This window comes from Lonchura striata, chromosome 23, assembly GCF_046129695.1.
Source record: "Lonchura striata isolate bLonStr1 chromosome 23, bLonStr1.mat, whole genome shotgun sequence".
In the NCBI taxonomy this organism is placed as follows: Eukaryota; Metazoa; Chordata; class Aves; order Passeriformes; family Estrildidae; genus Lonchura; species Lonchura striata.
Genome location: NC_134625.1, coordinates 3808346 through 3833312, shown reverse-complemented (window position 1 = coordinate 3833312; position 24967 = coordinate 3808346). Strand labels below are relative to the sequence as shown.

Below are 24967 nucleotides of genomic sequence, written 5' to 3'. Positions count from 1 at the left end.
GGAGCCGTCAGGATTTAGCCACGCTTTGTTGGATGCTCCAGAGCATAATGTCCCTGCATAAAACCACTCAGCCTAAGATCCACTGTTTATATTCTTCCCCAAACTACTTCATTATTTGTGCAGTAGCTGGGATGCAAATTAACTTCAGAGGCACTGAGAGGGAGCCTGGCAGCTTCTGGGACATCTCACTCAGGGTGATTTCAAGGAATGTAAGAGATTTAATGGTCTCCATGTGCCAGACTGCACTGACAGGGGAGGTAATGGCAAGGATGGGTGTATCTGTGGCACATGGACTTGTCCTGGGCACTTTGGGAAGTCTGTCCTTCCTCTGGGTGAGATGTCTCCTTGCTGGGGGTCCCTATAGCCCCCTTTGGGTGGGGAGTCACATTTTCTCTAAGGTAACAAGTGATAGGACAAGAGGAAATAGCCTCAAGTTGCACCAGGGAAGGTTTAGATTGAATATTAGAGAATATTTATTCATTAAAAGGGTGGTCAAGCCCTGCCACTGGCTGCCCAGGGCAGTGCTGGAGTCGCTGGAGGGATCTAAAAGCCACATAGATGCAGCACTTGGGGACGTGGGTTAGTGGAGGACTCGGCAGTACAGGGGAATGGTTGGACTGGTCTCAGAGACTTTTCCAACCTTAATGACCCTGTGATGGAAGACTTCTCTTCCTGTGTCCATTCCTGAAGCCAGGGAAGACACAGGGAACAAGTTGTCTCATTTCATTCAGCCTCTTTCTGGAAGCTCTTTGGCCCCAGCGATTACAGGAGAAGCCAAAATAACCCACCCAGCCTCAACACACAAATTTTGGGCTTTGGGGGTGACAGAGGAGATGTGTTATCTGCAGCACAGGACACCCCTGATGTGCCAGTACCCAACTCCTGCTCCATCCTCCCTTCCTGGTGTGAAAAACAGCCAATAAATTAAACAATTTTACTACTGTTCCATAATGATATTACGATAATAATAAATTAAATGTGAGCAGATTTTTATGATCTACATTAAAAAAAGCAATAGATTCAGTCTGGGCTGAACACCAAGAACTTGGCTCTTGCTCTCAGCTGCATTACAACTTGAGTAAAAGGCCTGAGAGTTTAGTTGCACAAGTTGAATTAAACTGGAGATTTCTTCCCAGAGGATGGGTTTAGTCTATTGAACTCCAAATCTCAGCTCTGCTGCTAGCTCAGACCTATGGGGCACGAATAAAATGAAGTGGTTTTTTGGTGTTTGGCTCTGGTACCATGAAATAGGCTCCTGTGGTGGTGGTTCTGCACAAACACAGGGGTGTCCAGGGCTGGGTGATGAGAAACCAGACATGACTTGAATTTCTCAACCAGTCCTCTCTGCAGACATTACCTTGAGGAACTGTAAGCAGGCTGAACTAAAAATATATATTTCCTCTCTCCTTCTCCACGCCAGTTTTCTTTATGAAATGCATCAGCTTGGAGATCCTTGGATAATAATGGAGCCAGACAGTGTGCAGTCCAAGCATTCCCTCTATCATATGGGCATTTAAGTGCTTTTGAAAAGCAACGGGGCTCAGGTAACGCATGAGGCAACAGTGAAATAAGTGCTTTCGCCCTTCACAGCACCCGGGCACAATCTCTCCTTATCATCCAGACACGCTTCCCTGTCCCTGGGATCGGCAAGCTTCAAGCTGTTCCTTTATATTCTTCCCTGCCTCTTAAAGCTCCTGAGCCAACATATATATATATATATGTATAATAAAGCACAGGGAAAGAGCTTTGACCTCTGGATGCACTGGGCTATTTAGGGATTGCCAGTTGTGCTCCTTCCTGAGCTGCTTCCAAGCACTCTGCTCCTCCTGCTCCTCCTCCTCCTTGCACAAGCACAGGTCGGGGTCCCCGTGGCCGAGGTCCATCACAGCGACCCGATGCTCTTCCAGCCCCTCCATCTGCTCCTCCTTCCCTCGTCCAGCAGCTCCTCTCTCCAGCAGCCCGGTGCAGGGATGGGGAGCCTCCTCTCCCACACACAGGCAGCCTGGCTTTGGCCAGGAAGCCACGCTCCAGGCACAGATGGAGAGCAAAGCCACCGCCAAGCCCACAGCCTCCCCTCTGCCCACCCTGCTCCTGGCAAAGTGCAAAGACCTGGGATGTCTCCTCCACCTCGCTGGAAGCTCTCAGTTTCCTTCTCACCCCATGATGTGCCAGGGAAGGAGGGGAGGGGGAGGTCCTTTGGGGTGCCGGAAAGCAGTGCTTGCCTCCAAAAAGATGATCTAAAAACAATTAAGCACAGATGAGGTAATTTTCTCTCTCAAGATCCTTAATCCTTGTTCCACTCCTGCTCACACAGCAAGGACTTCTCCTCCAGGAAGATGAAATACTGCTGTGTGCCAGCTCAAGGTGGAGATGCTGCTGCTCTGGATACTGCTGCCTCTCTCTGCTGTTTCTTTCCCAATAAACCCAGAGTCCCAGAGCTCGGGGTTTCTCCTCTGGGAGGGGGGAACACTGCCTAACTCACCACTGCTACATCCTGGGGCAGGAAGGGATGGTTTATAGGGAGATGCAGCTCCTCATGCTGCACCAGACCCTCTGCTCCCTGTGGCCTCTGAGGGCATCTCAAAATGAGCACAATTTTGGGCATTTTCGACAGTTACACACACTGAGCAAAGGTGAGAACTGTGAATCTCTTCCTTCCCACCTGTCCCAACCCACCTGCTCATCCCTTGTCCTGCACTCCCCAGTTAATGACATGTGGTGGGTGCAAAGGAATATAGGCTGGTGCTGCCCCTTCCACCTCTGTCAACATCTCCCACAGCCAAAATTTCTGGGCTTTGTTATCCACCTTGTTCTATCAAGTTGGCCTATTAGGGACTGGCCACTCTCCCCCAAAGTGGTATTCCCAAACATTTCCACAGCCTGAGGGTTGAGCTCATGCATCCAAAGGGCCCCAGAGGTGCAGCCAACAGCCCACCTGCCTGCAAGGACAGCACTCAAAGACAAATTGGAAGAGGGAAAGCAACAGCACAAGGATTCTGCCAGCGAACACAAAGATGAGCCAGGCTGGAAATGCCAACAAAGCCATCAGTGGGGACAAAAGAGCCTCATAAACAAGTACCAGGAATAAACAAGCAGCAGGGTGCTGATGCTGCGTTCCCTGACCACTGATCCCACCCGTGCTGATCCAGCCCCCAGCACCTCCCTGCGACTCCTGAGCAGACACAGATGGCACACGCCAGCAGTGACGTGCCCCCCTGAATTTCTCTCTTTGCTTTCTTGAGTTTGCACACAAAAAAATGACATGAGAGGAGGTGGGCAGGCAGTGGGGGGAAGGAGGTTTTTAATTACTGAAGTGTAGTAATTGGCACACAACACTTTTTTGTTGCCTCTTATGCAGATTGCTGGTGTTCCAGAGGGCTGCGATGGAGAGCACAGATTGTCTCAACCCAGCAGGACACACAAGAAATGAATAATGTTAATTAGAACTGAAAAGAGCTCAGCAAAATTACCAACCTGATTGCTGCTTTCATTGCAATTATCAAGGTACAAGCTCCATCATGGGGAGGCAGAATGGGGCTAAGCCTGGCTCACCCCAGCAAATATGGAGGCCCAGCCTGGGCTGTGACCAAACTGACCCTCCCCAGGCTCAGTTCTCCTCCCCTCACCCCCTAATTTTTATGGCATGCCTACTCTAGAGAAACCACCTTCCTAAATCCTGGCCACTTGATGGAATTTCACATTGGCATTGACCTGAGTCCTTTAGGTTGGAAAAACCTTTAAGACATTGAGTCCAAGCATTAACCCAGCACTGCCAAGCCCACCCCTAAACCATGTCCCCGAGTGCCACACTCACCATCAAGCATCCCCAGATGTCTTCATTTTCTTCCCAGTCTAACTCAGCCACTCCCACACACTTCTGAATTTTTAATGAATCCCACACCAGCAATGTCTCTGCCATGAGTTAAACAAGCTGGAGATCAGGAATAAGTTTGGGGTTTATCTTAAAATTGGGTGCAAATGCTCCCACTGAGGCTGGGTGGGATGACAGGATGCTCTGGGCCTGCCTTGTCCCCAGCTTCTCATGTCCCAGACATCACCTTCCAGCCTCTGCACCGTCAGCTGAGCTATAAATGATCAACTAAACCAGCCCGCCGGCGGCGGCAGAGCTCCACATCTTCAGATTTATTTCTGTGATTATCACATTTTATTGTTATTTATTAGGATTAATTAAAGGCTGGGCTGTGAACAACTCAATCCTAGTCAAGCACAGCCTCACAGACTTTCCTATGATGTTTAGAAGAGAATTTTGGCCATCAATTCCTGAGCAAAAGGAAAGCTGGGGCCAGATTGTGCCATGCTCCTTGGGACAGGCACTGCCCACGATCCTGTAAGGCTGGCATGCCATGCCATGGGCAGCCTGAGGTGTAGATATCACATAGAACATGGTCTGGAAGCTTTTTAATTAATAAATATCAAGCCAAATCTCTCATTGTTACAACCAGTCTGGTTTTGCTCTCTTTGCTACATTGGGCTAAGTCACGCACCAGCAATTTCTCCCAGTCCAGCCCTTCTCCAGCAGGATTTACAGCATCTGCTCCCTTCCATGCACACCCAGCTTTGCTCACACACCCTCCCTGCAGCACCGTCTGCTCACATGCACAGGGCCAGCCAGTCTGCCCAGCACACCAACCCCACACTGCACACACCGAGAGTGTGTGTGCACCCACACCCGTGGGGAGCAGCGTGTGCTCCCCCAGCAATAACCCCATTTTGCTGGAGCAGCGACTCCCAGCTCAGGCCACGGAGCTTGGATGGCCAGGTTGGATGTGCCTTGCAGGAGACATTCACAGTGGAAGTTGAATTGTTGGATTAAAATGTCTGTAGGTTTGCGATGCTGAAAGCCCCCAGTGCTCAGTCAGGGACTCTAATGGAGGCTGAAGGCTCAGCCCTGCTGGGGTGAGTGGCTGTGATCAGGTTCTTGGCATTCCTGTCCTCACCTGCTCCCCAGGACCAGCCCAGTCATCCTCACCTCGCTGTGAGTTTGGCTGGAGGGCATCCCTGGAGCTCCCACTGATGTGACACCACCAAAGACAGAGCCCAAGGAGGTTTTCACACACAGAGCGGCTCACAGGAGCAGGAAACCTCTTCCCTGCATGGGGAGCCTGGTTCCTGTCAGGCAGGAACTGACCCAATGATTAACTCAGCAGTGGGGTCTGGCAGGATAGGGGGGTCCCTGCTGGGGCTGGCGCCTTCCTCCCGCCCCCCCTGCAGCAGCCAGAGCCTCTCCAAAGGCTGTGGGGTGAGGAGGCACCCTTGGATCCGCTGCCACCCCAGCGCTTCTTCAAAACAACAACACTGGTCAAAAGGAATGCTCAGAAGTGGAAAATAAAACCCCTTTGTGCTTCCCCCTCTCTTCCCTGCCCAGAGAGCTCCAGTCGGTTGTTGCAGAGGGAGTCAGGGCCCTAGACTGGGAGGTCCTGCCTTTCTCACTGGCTCATGCAAGTTCCTGCCCTTCATTCTTGCCCTCCGCAAGGCTTTAGGGATATCTGGCACCTCCTTGCCAGGGAGTGTGAGTTAACTCATGTTTATAAAGTACCTGATCTCCTCAATTGAAAGTTTATACATGCAAATGATTCACACTAATTACATTAATAATAATACTGGGCTCAAAAAGATCCGCCTTGGTTCACTGCCCAGGATTTGCAGAGCTGCAAACAACTCCCAGTGTGCTGCCTTAGACACGGTTATTGGCACATGCCAAGGAAACAGGAGGAAACCGGACTGGGAAGGGAAGAAGAGCAGCAAAAAGAGCTGGAGCTCCTGCTGACCGAGCAGCAGGCAGGGTGGGGAGCAGGCACAGATTCCTTGAGCACCTCTGTGTGCATCCTGAGAGTCCTGGGAGATCCCTGTGCCGGCCCCAGGGGCTGGTGCAGAGTGGGCAGACCACGATGCAGCCGGCAGGGATGGCTCGTCTGGAAAAGTCTTTATCTCTCTGCAATGCAGCAGTGCACCAGCACCTTTCCAAGTCCCGTGCTCGGCTCATCCAGCCTTTCTATTTATCCTCCTATTGTCTCTGCTAACAACAGGGCTCAGCACATCTATAGCATCTTCCATCTCGGCATCTCGGAGCGTGCCACAAAGCATCAATGAGGGCAGCGGCTCACAGCGCGCGGCAGGAAGCGTGTCCCTAACCCCGGCTGGGGCTGGCTCCAAGGGGCACCACCACAGTGGGCTCCTGGCCCTTCTGCTTGGGTTCCCATCCAGAAGTGCCAATGGCACCGGGCACGGGGTGACACCAGCACCAAAATACCCACGGGCAGCTGTGTGGGGACGTGGCCAGTGACAATGACACGGGTAATGATATTTACAAATGACATGGGTGCCACCAGGGAACCCACAGGTGGGGTCCTGTGCTGAGCTGTGGGACAGTTATTCCTCAGGGTTTTTTCCTTTTTTGCATTCCCCAAGCCCAAGTAATGAACAGGAGGCTCCTGGATGCCAGCAGGCAAACAGCCCTCACTGAAAGCCATCACTCCCCTGGCAATCTTCCAGGGTTGCCTATGGAAGGATCCTCACTCCATCAGCCCAGTCAGGACCAGGATCTGGCAGCTTCAAATGGAGGTGTGGAAAATGCCACAAGAAGAAAATGATCTCATCCTCTCCCCTCAAACATTACAGAGCAGTGTAAACCCTAGAAAACAAGGTCTCCTCATCTGAGGAGGTGCGGAGAAGTTGTTTTCTCCCTCTGCCTCTCCTTGCTCTGTACTTCTCTCTAGAAAAATGCTTCTTTAACACCTACTAGTCCCAGGCTGAGCCACTCAAGTCACCCCAGCTCCCCATCCTTCAGCGCCCCGGCAGCTCCTGCTCTCCTCCTGCGGGCTGCACTCCCAGCAGCCAGTGCCGATCCCCGGCGCTGAACTCGCCCAATTACGAACTGTGCCCCGGAATAAATCCTGGTTCTGCTTTGCCAAGTGACACTAATGGCCCTGAAATCCCTGGAATAAAGCGATGGCATCCACCCCAACGGGCTGCAAAGAAGCGCGTTTAACTACACACACAGGCAAGGGACTGCTGAGCTTAACTGCACTGAAAATGTATTCCAAAGGAAGCGATGCACTTAACTTATCACAAGTGGGAAATTATCACTGAAGTGGCTGTTCCTTAGAAGTTGAGGCACAAAACAGGAACGGTGAGGGGTGAACGTTTTCTGCCAGGACTGCAGAGAGAGATGGAGGAGGGAATTGGAGGCTGCTGGAGGATGCTGCCAGTCCGGGGGCTCTGTGAGGAGGAGCAGGGGGCAAGAGGGATGGAGAGGTGCTGCGAACAGTGGGCTGCAAGGCACTGATGGGAAACCTGCCCAGGGAAGGGCACAAGGTCAGGAATCAGATTTTCAAGGCACTGGCAGAGGTGCTCTGGGGAGCTGAGGGAGCTTGCATTGTCACTGCCTTCTGCTGGGTCTATGTAGGCTCAGGGAAGGGTTTGGGCTGGAGAGAACCTTAAAGATCATCCTGCTCTTTCCTCTGCCATGGGCTGGGACACCTTCTGCTCAAGCAGGTTCCTCCAAGCCCCATCCAGCCTGGCCTTGGACACTTCCAGGGATGGGGCAGCCACGACTTCATGTAGCAAAAATAGGCTGCTATTGTACATATATATACCATATCTATATATATCCATCTAAATATTCTCTATCTATATATTCTCTATCTATATATTCTCTATCTATATATACCATGCCATCTCTACAATTCTAGCCTGGTAATAATTGCAGGTTACCACATCACCTTCCTACACTAGCTCTCCCTCACACTCCTAATTGCATCTTCACCACGATGCCTGAGCTCGTCATGCTGCCAGATGGGGAGAGATGGGGAGAGACAGAACAAGGACAAGCAGCAAATCCTTAAAATTAAAACAGAGAGGTGGTCCCGGCAACTCAAGGCTGAGTAGGAGGAGTGGGGCATCCCAAGCCTTTGGAGATGAATCCTGGAGCCTTGCAGTGCTGTGCTGCATCACAGGGTGATTCTTCTTTGGAAGAAGAGCACAAGTAGCAGAGATAAAAAGCTGAACTGTGCCTCTTGCTCTGATGTTTCTCCTCAGAGTACACAGCTCCCTAAGAAGAAACTGCATGGCTCTCACAGACACATAAACCCCACCACAGAGCCAGATCTTCTCCCACCACCTAACCAGGAGGTGCTTTGCTATATAAACAAAGTTCAAGCGCTCATCTCATGATGCATCACAGTGGGGTGGGGACTTGTGCCTGATAGAAGAGGCTGGAGAGGCTTTGACGTAGCAAGGCAAGTGGCGAACCAGAGGAAATGGAAGGGAGGGGCAGGAGGGGTGTCAAGGAAGGAAACATGATGGAGCCAAAGCAATGGGACCTTCTCCAGCCACTCCATGGCACCAAAGCCCTTTCCTCATTTATAAAATAGCACTAATGAGACCAGAAACGAAAAAGGGAGTGAGGGAAAGGACCCTTCCCAGTAAAGACACCCCCCATCCTTCCTTCTCCCCTTGAGGACATCATCCTTAAAATATATTTCATTTCACAGCTGCATTATGGTACCACAAAATCCTGCGAATCCAATTTAAGAACAGATTACCTCCTCACTTACTTCATTTGAAGCAATTACATGTTAATTTTCATTGAGACCAGCCTAATGCATACCAATCTGATGCTGCAATCTCATTTGAATACTTGAGGGAAAGCTAGTTGGGCTCTGGGCTCTGGAGGTTCATATTTAAAGGGCCACCTCACATTTCCTTTCCCTTTTCCCCTGGTTATTTACATCCTTCTCACACTTGTGGTGCTCCCTCCATCCCTTCAGGGCGGTCCCAACAGCTGCTGCCACTCCTGAGACAAAATAAAAATGCCCAATAAGTTTTGCAGTACTGCTGCTGTTTCCATCACCAGTCCAGCTCCCAAGGCACGACCTTCCCCAGGCCAAAATTCAGTATTAACCACGTTTTTCGCCACCAGGGAGTAACATCCCAGCATCAAAGTCACTGGGAAACACGTGCTAGTCTCAGCAGAGAGACTCCTCCTCCTCCTCCTCCTCCTCCCAGGCCAGGAACAGGCTTTCTGGCTGATGGTTATCTCCAGCTCCCTCACACTCACTCAGAGTCTCCTATCTCAGCAGAGCAGTGGTATTGATCGTGTCTCGGACACCAAGCTGAGAGTAATTAATAATGCCAGGAGAGTGTGGATCCTGCTCGGGGTTGAGGCAGGGAGGCAGCTGCCCCCGGCTGGCTGCACGCATCCCGGTGATAAGCATTCATGTTGGAGGCTGCACCTTAATTAGATTTTTCAGATTGCAGAAGCCCTGAGACACTTGTGCAGACACCATATAAATGTATATTGCATTGTACTGTAATTAATCCAAGGTGATGGAGCAGGAGCTGGGGATTCACAGTGAGACAATCAGCTTCAAAACTTCAGCACATCATCAGGCTCAAGCCCACCCCGTGGGCCAAACCCTCTGCAAACCAGGAAATTTCCCTCTTCACTCACCAGAGACACATTGGACAACAGGGACATTCCAGAAGCCAAAGGTTTTCTGGTGCCTCCTCCCCAGACAAAGCTTCCACCATTAGGTGTACTTCTTTCCTTCCACACAAGCCAGAAAGACAACAAAAAGCACTAAAGACAAGCAGAGATTAATTGCAGCACCTCCTCCCCAAAAGAAATAATCGATTGCATCAGGCAGGTGTCTGTGCTGTCCCTGAAAGCACATGGATGTCACAGCCATGGGCTCCAGACATTTGTATTCCACATCAGACAGCCAGGATGCTCCATGAGCACTGAGGGAAGTGATGGGGTGAGAGAGTTTTGCTGGAGAAAGTCTTTGGAAAAGAAGTTTGTGCTGAGGATATCTCAGGGAAGGTGGAGGAGGAGATGAAGTGACAGATGAAAAACTGCTGTCTGAAACATCACTCAACCTCCTAAAGCCTCGTGTGCCTGTGCAAGTCACCTGCCTAGAGCAAGGGGAAGATTTTGCTTGCTGGGAGCTGTGGGATATTTTCCTGGCTGTTATGAGCTTCCCTAGAAAACAGAGATGCACAATCCAGGGCTGGTCACAGAATCACAGAATAATGAGGTTGGAAGAGACCTCTAAGATCATCAAGTCCAACCTATGCCCTAACACCAAAACTAGACCATAGCACCGAGTGCCAAGTCCAGTCTCTTTTTAAACATATCCAGAGATGATGATTTGACCACCTCCCTGGGAAGACAATTCCACTGCTTTATCATTCTTTCAGTGAAAACTTTTCCTAATATCCAACCTAAACCTTCCCTGATGTAGCTGAGGCTGTGTCCTCTGGTTCTGTCAGTGCTGCCCAGGGGCAGAGACCAACCCCACCTGTCTGAACCTCCCTTCAGGAAGCTGTGGAGAGCAATGAGGTCACCTCTAAGCCTCCTCTTCTCCAGGCTAAACAGGTCCCTATTCCCACAGGTATTTGCCTGCAGCAGAGATGCTCTGCTGATCTTGAATACACCCAGACCTGGAGCTGAGCTGGGTTTGCACCCTACCGCCTCACCCTGACCCTGCTCCCTCCATCCTGGGGCAGCCAAGGGGTTTCACACGCATTTGGAAATTCCTGTAATTTCTATTAATGCAATCAAACTGCTGCTGATTGAGTCCAACAGCCTTTGCCTGCAGGAAACAACCACCAGACCCTTTATGTAGAGCCACTGGATGAGACCCCTGGGGAACATCCTGGCTGCTCAAGCCCCATGATGGCTCGTCCAGAGGGTCCCAGGACACAGCTCAGCCTCCTCTGTGCCCACAGGGTAAAAAACCCTTTGGGGAGGGAGGGAGCTGAGCTGGGAGTCTGTTCTGCCACGGCACCAGTGGGTTTGGGAAGGATGGAATGAGTCGCAGGGCGTATGGTGAGAAACCAAACAATCAGGATTCAGGGGAGGAAAGGCAGTTACCTGGGCAACAGTGAGCTGCTAATCCATCTGCCACCCCGCAGGGCTGCCCAGCTGCTCCTGCACTGCCAGGGGAGCCCCCAGAGCAGACTGCAGCTCCACGGCATCACGGGGCTTTTCCCAACCCGATTCCAGGCTGGGTGGGAACCCAGAGGTGACTCCACACTCAGAACCCTGGTGCAGCTCCTCCCCGCCCACAGCAGCTCTCAGCACAGTCAGCAGCTCCTGCTGCCCGTCCCCACTGCCCAAATGATGGTGGCCATCCCCAAGACACAGAAGGAGCTGATGTCCCACAGCTCTGTCCTGCCCTTCCCAAGGGACTGGCCATGTTTTTTCCCTGCTCCATCTCCCATCACACCCAAAAGCTCCTCTGCAGTGAGCAAGGAAGGAGATGCCTCTGCTGGCAGACATGGATGCAGGTGCCAAGGTGACACAAGGACACAGGGGATGCAGGGGATGCCAGCCCCCACCACGATGTCACTCTCTTGTCCCACGCACACCCCCACCCCTCTGTGGTGACACAGGGCCTGCAGCAGCCTCTGCTCCCCATTCAGAGTGGAGAAACACCAAAACTCCAGCTAAAACAACAGTTTTGGTGGCTTGGGGATAGGATTTCAAAGCACCCAGAGAGACTTTGCCTGTTTCCTACTGATCCAACTCAGTCCCTGTACAAGCCTTTGAAAACATGTCCTTTATAGTTTTCCATTTTGATGTCACATCTGTAAGAATATATGGTGGGGCTTTTTTCCCTCTTCTTCCCCTCTTCTTCTTAAGAGGAGATATCACACTTTGAACTTTAATTTTTATTTATTTTAATTTCCTAGAAAAGGACTGATTCCCCACTGAGCAGGGATGGAGAAAGAGAAAAGGGGGTGGGGAGGAAGCCTTCAAAAAGTACCCAGATTTAATTTTTTATCAGAGGAACAGAAAGAGAAATTTGTTGATGATCAAACAGATTCAAGTACCTTAAAAGAAAGCAACCGCCGGTAAATGGAAACTAGTTAAGGAATTACATGAAAGACTTAGGAGGTGCTCGAGAAGCAGAAGAAATGCTGTAACCAAGTAGAAAACCAAACCCATCTGTCCCAAACCACTGGAGCAGTGGTGAGAGGAGGTGAAGTGTTTGCTCTGCAGCAGCAGCAGCAGGTGATGGGAGAGCTGGAGGCGTGCAGAGCTCTGAGCCGGCCCCGTGCTGAGGGAGCCCAGCACCAGGAACCAGCACCCAGCCAGGGCTGTACCTCCTTGTCTCCCTGCACAGCTAAAACAAGTGGAGGCAGGCAAATAAAGGGCTGCATCACTTTGAAAAACAGCACCCCGGGGGCTCTGTGTTTTGCTTTTCCTCCTCGGCACATTCCAGCTCGAGTGGCTCAGTTTATAAATTCGAAGGGAGTGGGATTGTTTGGGTTGGGTTTTTTTTTTCTCCCTTTGCTTTGGTTTTAATCCAACAGCAGCATTTTAACACTCAGGCTGGGAGCTGAAAAGCCGGGAGAGCCGGCAATGGGATGTGGATTTAGGGAAGGGAGAAGAGGAGGAGGAGGTGAGACCATGGAGCACCAAGCTGGCCTGCAGGAGTCAGAGGCAGACAGGGCTTGGGAGAAGGAGCCAGATCCATCTCAACCCTAACAAGCCTTGCTGAAGCCCTGAAGAGGCCAGATCCTGTTGCTTCCTGAACTGTGACCCGCCTGGCTTAGCTCGGAAATCTTTTAAATAGGAAAACAGAGCCGGCATTTGCTTTCATGCAGAGTCAGTGGTGAGCAAAGCCCAAGGGTTGCATTAGATTAGCAGCGGGCTCCTCCGAAGGCATGGAAACTTTGATAATTTAATATGTATGTGCCTTGTCGGAGCTCACAGGTCTCCAAACCCCAGTAAATGTTTTATTAGGGCAGCTCTGGCTTTTATGCCCAAGCCTCACTCCTTTTGGACTCCGGGGATCTTGTTGTGATTGGAAAGACACTGTTCATCATCTCCCTCTCTCCCAAGTTGGGCTGTGCAGCTCTTGCCTTGCTTTTCCCTCGGATCTCACTCAAAGTGCATTGCAGGAACCTGGAGGGTGGCAGGAATATCCCAAAATGACCCCCTGCCCTCCTCAAAGATTCTTCTTGCATCTTGCAGCAAACCCCAAGACATGGACTCTGACATCATGAACCGTGTCAGAGCTGATCACAGTGGGAGCAAAGGCTCTGCCCTTCCTCCTCCATCACCACCTCATGCACTCATGGTTTAGTGGTGGATCTGGCAGTGCTGGCTTAATCTTGGACACAATGACCTTAGAGGTCTTTTCCAACCTTTCTGATTCTATGAAAATGTCCACCAGGCCTGCCCAGAGCTCCCAATCCCTCTAGGACATGCAGAGCCAGTCATCCTCACTGGGAAACCACCAGGCAGGAGCCTCTCTGGGGAGGAGATTTCTGACTGAAGCACTACAGAACCAGCCCCAGGCTCCTCTGAGTGCAGAACATCTCAGAAGCACTCTTTGATTGTTGTCAGAAGCACTCTTCGATTTTATTCTTTTAATTTGCAAATTAAACTCGTAGTTGCCAAAATTTGGAAACGATTCATTGCCAAAGTGATTATTTGTTGTTGAAAATGTCATTTTTGTTGGAAATTTAGAAGAAAATCCCTACTAAACAGCATAGTTTGCCCTCCATGCTGCCACACTCAACTCAAAATGGATATAACCCTGCTCAGTACTGGATTTCCAGCTTCCAAGAGCTGTGATTCAGATTAGGAATCAGCTCATGGAGAGAACAGGGCAGATACAATCTACGTGTCCAAGGACTGTGCCTCAGAGGACACTGAGCCAGGACCATAAATCTGAGTGCACAGTCCTACAAGAGACATTCTAGGGGAAAATTACACTTCTTGTAGAATTAAAGCAGCCCCCTTTTTTTTTTTTTTTTTCCCTGATTGTAAAAAATATTTACATCCAAAATAGACAAGAAAAGCCTAGTGCCAAGAAAATAGGAGATTTTTATAGATCCTGTTTCTGCAAGAAATTACCAAGACAACAAGTCACTAAGTTCTGAGAAAGGATTTGACATTTTCCTGAATAAAAATAGCACCTGAAGTGGCATCATTTAGGATTACACCTTATGGGCAAGTGCTGCTGAAGAAGCTGGAGTATAAAACTCTTCCCATGGGTGGAAAAATTCACCTGTGGGATCCCACGAGGGATGCTTCATTGTTTCCCCTTTTCTATAGGATTTCACACAGAATTTCCACAGAATCCTCTTGGTTTTGTCACAATGAAGTTTGATTTGACTTTTTTTTTTGCCATAAAGGAATTACAAGGAGCAGGAATTGTCATACTTCAAGGCATGGACACATCATCAGCTCAGAATGACAAGGACCCTGCAGTGCCACCCGGTGTTTTAGGGGATTTCTGGATCAAGCAGAAAGCCAGGTTTTTTCTCCCAGGTGCAGCCACGTGTGCTGTGAGATTTGTCTATAAAAGCACACTCCAAAATTCCAACCCACTGGCTATTGCTGCCGAACAAAGAGCAAGAGGGGTGGGTGTGGACAGGTGGGAAGGGAACACCTGGTCCAGGCAAGGATGTATCTCCAAAACCACATTCTCTGGCTGTTCTACCTTCCACGTTTTCTCTTAAGAGCACAAAAAACACCCACATGCACATGGTGACAAAAGGAGCCCGGACGCCAAGAAACACAAGGGAAAGGCTGGACATGGAATGACTGAATGAGGACACTGGGATTTTGGATAAGCATTATGACCATGACAGCTTTCTGCATTTTCTCCCTCCAGCAGCAGAAAGCCCTGAGGTGTGTGGAGAAGGGCAGATGATGAGGTGCTGCCACAACCCCCGCAGCGCTTATGGGAACGCTGCCATGGCTGCATCCCATCGGATGGGATCCGAGCCGTGCCAGGAGCACGGATCCATCTCCCGGAGCTGACAGAGGGACACAGCCCAGCTGCACCTCTCCTCTCTGGGAGAGATCCCACCTGCACCAGGCGCAGCTCTCCCCTCCCAGAAGTGCTAATTAACACCCGACCGTGGGTGACCGACGATCCCTGCCAAGTGCCAGGCGCTCTCCACGCCCTGGGATGCTCCTTGTGGAGCACCGGGCAGGCAGAGGGACAGCGAGGAGCAGGAGAAGCAGCACAATGCCGATGGACTGGAGAGCCAGGGAAGGGAAGGGCAGGGCTGAGCCTTCTGCTGCAGGCTCCGAGCGTTGCTCTGTGCTCGCCACAGCTCCTCTGGCGAGGCCAAGCTGTCCCTCTGCCCCCGCTGCCTCATCCCTGCCAACGCCGACTTTGACCCTCTTTATCCAGATGGCCCAAATCTTCCAAGCGCTGAGGCTCCTGCAGTTTTCCAGGAAAATGCCCAGAGGTCTCATTATATCCAAACCCTCCTCCTCCACCGAGCCCAGCTAATTCACTCCTTCCTCACTGCCTGTGTGGAAATCAGGGAAAGGAGGGACCAGGAGGGAAAGGTGGGGAATTTCATCTATCCAGGGGCTTAATTTCTCCAAGTTTTGAAACCTAGAATATGAATGTGTTTATTTTTAAATCGAAATTCAAACTAATTATTAGCAGGAGGCTTTCAAGTCAAATGTAGGTCATGCAATGTGATGGGGGATAATAGCAATTGTTTCAGCTTCAGGAAGCACAGAAGTAGTGGATACTCAGGAGTTGTCCAGTTTGGTTAAGCACTTTTAACACAAAATTGGGAAGCTTTTTGACTTCATCCTGGCCACCCTCTTCTCTGGCACCCGAAGTGTGCTGAACTGGAGTCATGGGGTGCCCACTCCATCATCCAGCAAGGGTTTGCAGAGTCCTCAGTGCAGAGGAGTGAAACACAGCCCACAGCACACCCCAAAGGATGAGCTGGACCTGCTGGTTGCAATATTTAAAGATAAGAATTAAGATTATTTAAATGGGAATGTCAAAACCAGGAGTTTAGGATGTACATTTTATACTACTCCTTCAAACAGAGGTGGGGGGAGAGTGAGACCTCCCCCTTCCTGCATCTCAGCCATCAGAGCTGGCTTAACCCAATGCACAAATGAACCAATCTTTTCACCCATTTCTGCTCTAAGAAAAACCTTGAAAAAAAGAAAATCTTGGGATGTCAAGAGCTGTGAATCCTTAGCAGCTTTTTCCTAGCGCCAGGTGCTTGTGGGCAGCAAATATCAAAGCTAAAGCCTGGGGATGCAAAACGTGGCGTTTACACATTAAAAAATGTTTGGCAGCAAGAAAATCTTTGTGCTGCACCCAGTTGGAGGGAGCAGGATCAGGAGGGAACTTCTCCACACCAGCCCAAGGTGCCTGAGACAGCTCAGAGCAAACGTAACCTACTTGCAGTCAACCACGATCAAGGCGAAACAGAAAAGCTGCCAATTAAAAACACAGAATGATTTCAAACAACAAAGAAATCCGTGGACATTGTTTGATCACACATATTCTGCACGAGAAGAAAGAAACACCAAAAAAATAGAGGCTAAAAATAGGCTGGGTGCTGTGAGCTGCTCAGCTCCCAGCCCGGCAAAGGCACCGGCTCCGGGGAGCTATGCAGCTTTACCCATGCAGTCGTCATTGTTGCTAAGTTCTGAGCTCTATTCAAACTTGCAAAACGTTTTCTTCTCCTGCAAAAATACAAGAATCTCCCCCCGCCCTCCCCATCTTGGAGCTCATCTCTCCTAAAGCAGCTCACATGATGATGATCAAAAATAAGCCCTCCAAGCCTAAGCTCACTAACATTCATTTCTTTCCTGCTAATGCTGGACTTCTTACTGTTAATCCTTAAATATATCCTTAAATAAGAATGACAGTACCTGAAGCACCTAACAACCCTGTATCATAAACAGAGACAGCCTCTGCATTCCTAATTTAGCTTGCCACAGAAGAGCTGACACTAATCCCAGATCCTGAGTCCTGGATATCTCACACGTAAATGCCATCGCCTTTCTCACCTTGACATTACAGAGCAGCCTGAACTTTCCTTGTTCTGCTCAACTTTCAGCTGCTTGTTTGTTTTTTCCCCTTGTTTTGTACAAAAGCTGACCCTTGTCAAGCTCAGCCTCTGGGGCTGGGGATTAAGGGGAAGTGTCACCTTCACCCTGTGTGGCTCATTGCTGCAGGGACACGAGCCACGAGTGTCACCAGCAGTAGGAGACTGCAGATGGAATCTGCATCAGGCAACAACCTGCAGTGAAGTGCCCAAACCTCCTATTGAGCTCACAGTAACAGGAAAGAGAGCAGTGGGTAAAAGGCAGGGGAATGGAGATGACCACGCTGGCTCGTCTCAGCCACTGCACAAAAATCACCAGTTTTTGCAATTTCTGCATCTAAGGCTCCAGTTTTCTAAGTGCTCCGGACCAGCACTGAGCATCAGGCATAGATTCACAGAAACCCAAAATTGTTTGGGTTGTAAGGGACTTGAAAATTCATCTCATTTCAACTCCCTCAACATCTTCCACTAGCCTGGGTTGTTCCAAGCCCTGCCCAGCCTGGCCTTGAGCAGTTCCAGGGATGGTGCAGCCACAGCTCCTCTGGACAGCCTCTGCCAGTGCCTCCTACACAGCCTGTGAGTAAATGTGATTGTTCCCAAAATACCAGGAACCTGGGTAAATGCATGCACTTAGGAGGCAGGAAAAGAGCATTTGACATTTTGCAGGGACTCCAGAAAGAAAGGAGAGTGAAGCTTTACAAAGCAGAGCTCGCCCATCATTCCTCAGTGGATTTTCGTATCTCTCCAAAAAGGCAATCTGAAAACAAAAGGCTACGAGGGACTGCAGCTGTCTCCCACAGAGCAGGCACCAAACCCAGCCACTCCATGTGATCTTTAACAGAGAGAGCACAGAGGAGGGAGGATTTTAGCAAATTGCAGCAAGGAATTAACTCTACATCAATTTGGGGGCTTGTGGAGTAATTTCTCCCCTCAGCATGAGGGCAAGCACACTGCAGCTGCAAGCCAGCCACGAGCCAGGGACAAGAAATATCACCAGAGCAGCGAGAAGAAGCATCAAGTGCCAACAATAAGCCAGGCACAAGCCCTGAAGTTTATTGCAAGCCTCCCTGGACCCAGGAGGGCACCGTGGGCCAACTGCAAGCTGGGGATGGGAAGGTGCCAAAGCCCATCATCCTGTCAGAGCCGTCAGCTGGCAGGGCTGCTGTGGCACGCCGGGGTTGGTGGCCTCATGCCACAGCCAGGGGACAGGCAGTGTCCCTCTGCAAAGCATCTGCTGTGGTCAGAATAATGAGTCAGAGCAAGGGCTTTGCTGCTGCTTTCTGTAGATTTGCATTGCATGAGCTCTGGGCATCCCAGAGCCGGGCAGAGGGACGGGGATGTGCAGCCCAAATTGGCTCCTCTGTGCTTCAGTGCACTGGCCCACACTGCTGGGAGCACCTGGGGGTGGGTGTCTGCCAGGGGCTGGGCAGCCTGACACCCAGAGGGTGGCTGGGCACTGAACAGACTCCTCAGGGACGTGGTCACAGCCCCAAGCCTGACAGAGCTCAGGAAGTGTTTGGACAACACCCTCAGGCACAGGGTGTGACTCTTGGGGATGGTCCTGAGCAGGGACAGGAGCTGGACTCAGTGATCCTCATGGCAGATTCTATGATTCTGTGATCCTGCATGCTCCCTGCTGAGTGCTGAGGAGCATCCTGGACCCATGCTGGCCTCAAAGCTCTCCCCCACATAATGGGGATAACACTAGCATGTCTTGAATGGCAAAACAGGGCTTGGCACTGCTTTGCCTCCAAGCCTTGCTTTGATTTTCATGCCATGGCAAAACCTAAAGGATAATGCCTGCCTTGCTCCCAGGTAACTGGAGGGATTGGGGGTTACACAGTGCTCACTGCAGAGCATGAAATCTTCCAGCCCAGAAATGCTCAGATTTAGAGACAGATGGATGCCCCCGAGGCTTACACACCTCTGTGGGACAGGGCAAGCATGCTCCAAAGAGCAGGTGCAGCCACAGAGCAGAGCCCCACGTTTCCAGGTCCGATTCCTATCACTGAGATAAGCAGCTGCTGCAGGCTGGGAGCAGGTTCAGCTTTCAGGCTTTTGCTCAGAGCTGGGATTTTGCTTTGGGCCCATCCTCAGCCAAGAGTGAAGCGGAACAAAATCACTACAAGAAAGCATTTGGTGTCTCTGTTTCTCTGGACAAGGTCTGGTTCCCCCCCTCACACACTCTGGTGGCTTTGGAAAACAAAATCCTGCTCCTTCTGTGTGCCAGATCCCACATGGAAATGGGAACTGGCAAACGGCTCCAGCTCTCACCAGCAATTTCTGCTGGAGGAAGGAGACCCAGATCTAAGTGTGTCTGGGCTGTAGACAATTTACATCCCACTTAAAGGCTCTGAGGAGGGAACTGGGGACTGGACTGTGTTTGACTTCTGCTGGACCTGCTTTCATCCTTGGATGGATGGAGCCTGAGGAGCTTTGTTCTATGCAATAACACATGAGGATATTTCCTGGTGCTGCCAAACTTCACAATATGACCAAGTATTCCATAACCTTTCTTATTTTCCTTTTTAGCCCCAGCTCTCACTCATACATCATTATATAAGAAACCCTTGGCACTCCTCACTCTTCCCATTCAAAAATATATAAATCCACAGGAAGAAACCCAAATCAAACAAAAACGACCCAACAAAGCAACAACTAAATCCTTCAAAAACCACCTCCAGTCACCAGGCACACGGTTTGAAAAGCAAGACTGCGGATTTGGAATCCTTAAGCTCTGCCATGCTTACTCTGCACTGCACAGGAGCCCCTAAGAACAACTCTCTGGCTCCTTCCTGTCTTTAATCTGCCTCAGCAGGCACAATAAACAACTACAAATGGAATAACAATATTGGAAAAGGGGGCTGGGAGGACAGAAGAGGAGATGCTGTAATGTAAAGAAGGCCTGAGAATACCAGCAAAGGCTTTTAAGAGCCATACATGCTAATTATGGTGTTAAAAATCTGTCAGTCGAAGGGCTGGATATTAAATGGAATTGGCTTGAGATGACAGGGCTGAACTGGATTTTAAAAAATTATTTATTAAAATGCTCTGGATACAAATGAATGTTCTTATTTCAAAATGTATTATTGTCTCTCTGGCTTTGATCTGCAGAGCACTTTGAGCGATGAATGGGAGATGTCAAATTTCCCTCTGCACCACTCTCCAAGTGACTCCACAGCCATCACTGAGAGGCTGCTTTACAATTTCCTCCAGCAATATCTTTCCTTACATCCTCAGGAAATCTGCACCAGCAAGGGCATGCCCCTGTTCTGGGGTGAACTGCTTGGGAGAAAGCACCAGCACCTGGATGGGGCCAATGGGTGGGAGGGATGGATGGAGGGATGGAGGGATGGATGGATGGATGGATGGATGGATGGATGGATGGATGGATGGATGGATGGATGATGGATAATGGATGGATGGATGGATGGATGGATGGATGGATGGATGGATGGATGGATGGAAAGCTTGCTGAAGTCTGGGATGAGGCTGCTGACAAACTTGGGATCCAAGAGCCAGGAATGAGGTTTGCCCAGAGGAAAGAATCTTTGGGAAGGACTCAACTCTCCCCTCCCTTTGACTGCAAGTGGCCACTTGGCCTATGCACTCCAGTCTGGTGGGAAATAACTTCCATATTCAGTCATTTGGGATCTGTTTGTCCTTGTTAACAAGGCAAGGGGGGAATGGCTTAAAATTGAACGAGAATAGGTTTAGATTGGATATTACAAATAAATTTTTCCCTGTGGGATTAGTGAGACACAGGGTGCCCAGAGCAGCTGTGACTGCCCCATCCCTGGAAGTGTCCCAGGCCAGGTTGGACAGGGCTTGGAGCCATCTGGGATAGGGGAAGGGAGTGGAAAGAGGTGATCTTTAAGATCCCTCCCAATTCAAACCGTTCTGATTAGGAAATCAGAGGCTGAGGGGTGTGGCCCATCCCCAAATCCATGGGGTGGAGAGACCAGAAGCAGCAGCACTGCACTTATCCTTCCAGCAGCCTGGAGGAGGTGGGAACTCCGTGCTGATGTGCAAGGTGCCCAGGAGCCTCCAGCTCCAGCTGTGCACTGTGATCTCTTCCTAATGACAAACCCCGCCGGTTCAAACCCAAATATGCATTTTTGGCCAAGTCCATCCCACACCTTGCCTGACAATCACATTCCTTGTGGCCAGGGAATTGTTTTCCCCTCTCCAGCTCATCCACCACATGCAAATTCACCCATCGCCTCCAGCAGCTCCAGCGCTTTGGCTCCCTACACAGTTCACTCCACTTGGCTCCCAGGTCACCTCCTTCCTCCCCGCTTTATCTCCTCTTAGTTTTTATTTTCTAATATTATTTTTTTTTAACAATGTCTGTACAATTTCGCTCTCGATAACACGCGAGTTAATTAAGCCGTGATCTCCTGGAGACAGGTTGCTACAAGGAGATAAGCAGCGGCTTCTGTTCGCCATAAACAGCTGTGCTCCTCTCCAGCTTCTGGGGATTTGCTGCTTTTGTACAGAAGACAAAACAATCATTGCCAATTAAACCTGGACATCGTATTTTCCCCATCACTGGCGAGTCTCTTGACGTCACCTTTCCCCATGATCCTCGCAGAGGAGAGAGGGTGCAGCACTGTAAAGTGAGACTTAGGGGAAATGAATACCTGAAGTTGTAACAGGCCAGAAAATGAGGTGAATTCAACACAGGGCACGGCTTGAAGGACAAAAGCCACTGCAGTTCCAGCAGAGCTGTGCTAATGTGGCCTTGGTGGGTGGGTGACACCGAGCCGATGGGTTTGCAAGGGGTGTGGAGGGACGGGTCTGGAATTTAAAAGGTCTCAACACACTTTAAGATATCCATTTCCACATGAAAGAGAGGAAATTCAATGAATTAGGTTGTGAAGCAGGATGCTGAAGAAAGGAAAAGTCTAAGCAAATTAAAGCAAGACCAAACAATTTTGCTCTGCTCAGTGTGGGAGATTTTTGCTCAGCTCTTTACCTGCCACTCCTTGCCCACTGCAAAACTAGTGATTTTTACCACTTTGCACTGATTTTGGCAGTAGGACAACACCAGAACTCTGGTATGGACCCAGAAACATAAAATGGGAACAACCACCTTGAGATCACTCTGCACCCAAGGCTGGAGGACACTGGGATGCAGCAGTAAGGAGAGACCTGGAGATGCACAGAGCTGCCACTGCAGAGGCAGGGCTGGATGCCAGACCAGAAAAATCATCAAAATGGCACAAACTGAGCCTTTTTTACTTCTGGATGTTCAGTGACCTCTGCTAAGTCTGCTTGCTGTCAACGCTGATCTGCTGCTTGCAGACTTATTTTGAAGCCTGGTTTCATTCCTTTACCCCTTCAAATCTGGTTTAAAGCTCTGCTGAGTCCTGCACAGAGATCCTTCGAGGCAGAGGCAGGGGTACCCCATTGTGGAGACCAAAAAATCCCAAATTCTGCCCATGACACCAGGCTCAGAGCCAGGTCTGTTGGCTCTTTCCTTTTCTTCCCTCAGCATTCCCTCTGACTGGAAGGAAGCAGGAGAGCTCTGCTTGTGCTCCTGGTTCCTTAACCAGTCATCCCAAGGCCACAAGTCTCTCTTGATTGCCCTTGGACTTCTTGCTGCAACTTCATTGCTGCCTATTACGAGTGACATGCCAGGAGTTGCTCATTAAACACAGTCACTCAGTCTTGGGGAGGAAAGGAGTTGGGGGGGTTCCTTTTTATTCCCCTTGAATGTGGCTTTAATGATTTTAAATCCCTTCAACCCAATTACAGCTCTGTATCCTGATTAGGAACTGAGCTATTGTGCACTGGAGCCATTATCTGGTGGCCCATAGAAAAATTAGTACCTGGAGAGGCTGCACTGGGAAATAAATCTTTTCCTGACATTTTAGGACCAATTCTTGGCCAATTAGAGCACACTTTGCCATGTAGGTAATGTGTATCCAAACTGCTCTCCCTGCTGAAAAGGGCAAGCAGAGAACAAGTGTAATCCATGCAAAAGAGGAGGAAAAATCACCCGCTGCCAACGAACTCTCCAGTGCTTCCCGACAAGTTGTGTGCCCTCTGCAGAGCTCCATCTGACCCCAAAGCCATGGGGCATGGAGCAAACAAAGCTGCTGCTCTTTGTGCCACCAGCCCCAACCACTCCTCTCCTGTTGCCGGTCCCATCTCAGCCCTGGGCTTGAAGTGCAGACCCTGAGCTGTGGGTGGCTGCAGAAGGATGATACAAAGCCAAAGAAGGGGATCTGGTTTGGGACGGAGATGTCCCAGTGTGGCCCTGAGACATTTCACCCTGCAATGGTCAAGGTTTTGACCATCCTGACAATGAGGACATGACCCATGGAGCTGAGAGACTTTTCACAAGCTGTGCAGAGACTGATGATGGCTCCAGGGCATCCCAGAGGGGACAGGAAAGACCTCAGGTGGATCTGAGGAGGTTTATGTCCAACCTAGGGTGGCATGGACCAGAAACCTGCTCCACCAGCCCCAGCCCTGCAGCAAGAAATGCAGCCCTCATTGCAGGACTTGGACAAGGCATGCAGACAAGGATGACATTGAGGGAAAGACAATTTCCCAGGAGAAAGCTCCTTCTGAGACATTTCTCCTTTGCTAGCACTTGTTCCGTTGGTTTTGCACCTCTCTGTCCCCTCCTCCTCCACCCCTCGGCTGGAGCTGTCCTAACAGAAATTCCCTAATTGCTAAAAGTTGCAAAGAACTCAAGTGTCCCCAGTTCTCCCAGTTGTCCCCATGGCACAGCATGAGATGCTCCCATTGCCCCTTGTGCACTCTCTTCTCCCATCCCTCTCCTCTGCAGTGTTTCCAGGGCAACAGGGAAAACAAAGGTTTAAACAAAAAACAAGGGTTTAAACAAAACTGAACCCAGAAAAGCAGAAGATGCCAAACCCACCCCCTCCCAGCAGAACAGAGGGATGTGCTCAGTGCAAACACCTGCGGAGGAAGCTCAGACCAGTGCCAGAGGGCAGGTGGGCACCAGGCACAGCAATGCAGGGTGCTTTGAGGAGGGATCTTTGCTTCTGGAGTCAGACATCCCAACCACACGGTGCCTCCTGGCTCTGGGAAGGTCTTGTGCTACAAGATTCCCAGAGCAGGTCTAGGAACCTCTTAGCCATGGGTTGGGTGCTCTCTGATCCCTGGTGTCTTGGCAAGGTAGGAAAAACCTCACTCCGCCTTAGGGCTGAATTTGGAAATAACCATTAGTCCTGACCACCCCTCCAGAAGAAAAGAACGGAACAAAGAGCTGAGAGCACAGCACGAATCTGGTGCCACCACACTGGGGCTGTTCCCACCTCCCCCTCACCAAAAACTGAGCTCAGCAAAGACCCAAACCCCCAAAACTCCTACCACCTCTGACCACGAGACAGAACCTCGAGCTACGGAGGGCAGCTGAGCATTTATGATGCATTTGTGCTTGGTTCTACGGCTACCACCAGCACAGTGGTCCAGCTGTGCAGGCACTAATGGCACAGCTGGACTGAGCCAGTCATTTGGCAAATTAAACTGGTGCCTCGTGTTGCCTTTTAACACCTTCCCTGCTCTCCCTCCCGGGGAGGCAGCAGGAGAAGGGGTGGAGGGTCTGTGGGCTCGGTGCACCCAGGGAATGCGAACATCCAGGATGGATCACACCATCCCCGCCGTGGGGTCGAGTTAATGGTGCATGGGCCTCTCGATGCAACTTTTTGTCTATAAAAATACTAATGGCGAGCAGTTAAATTCATCCCTGGTGAGAAGATGATCATAGTTAATGGAATTAATGCAAGGTTTTAATTTGCCTCTCGCTGCTCGGTCCTAGCAACTCCCCAGCCTCCAGTACAAGTGCCAAGAAGATGATGTTTGATCTTCCCTCCCCTGGTACTCGTGTACTTCTCATCCTATTCACCATCTGGAGGTGGGAAAACCCATCAGGCCTCCCTGCTCCGCTGCAGGACTGATAATCAGGAGGCCTGGTGCTGCAAACCCCAGCTCAGTCTCACCTCTGGAGGTGCAGCAGCAGAGGCTCAATTTGTGGACCTCAACACATGATTCAGCAGCTTCTGGGGAAGGACTGAGGTAAGGAGAGGTCGGCATGGAGGGATCCCATGACCACAGCAATTACCAG

At 50.3% G+C, this 24967-nt stretch overlaps 1 protein-coding gene across 8 annotated transcripts in view; it reads right to left on the bottom strand.

Moving 5' to 3' along the window:
• LOC110468166 (protein CEPU-1) overlaps window positions 1-24967 on the bottom strand; it is a 361279-nt gene that overhangs the window by 50746 nt on the left and 285566 nt on the right. The window lies entirely within an intron of this gene.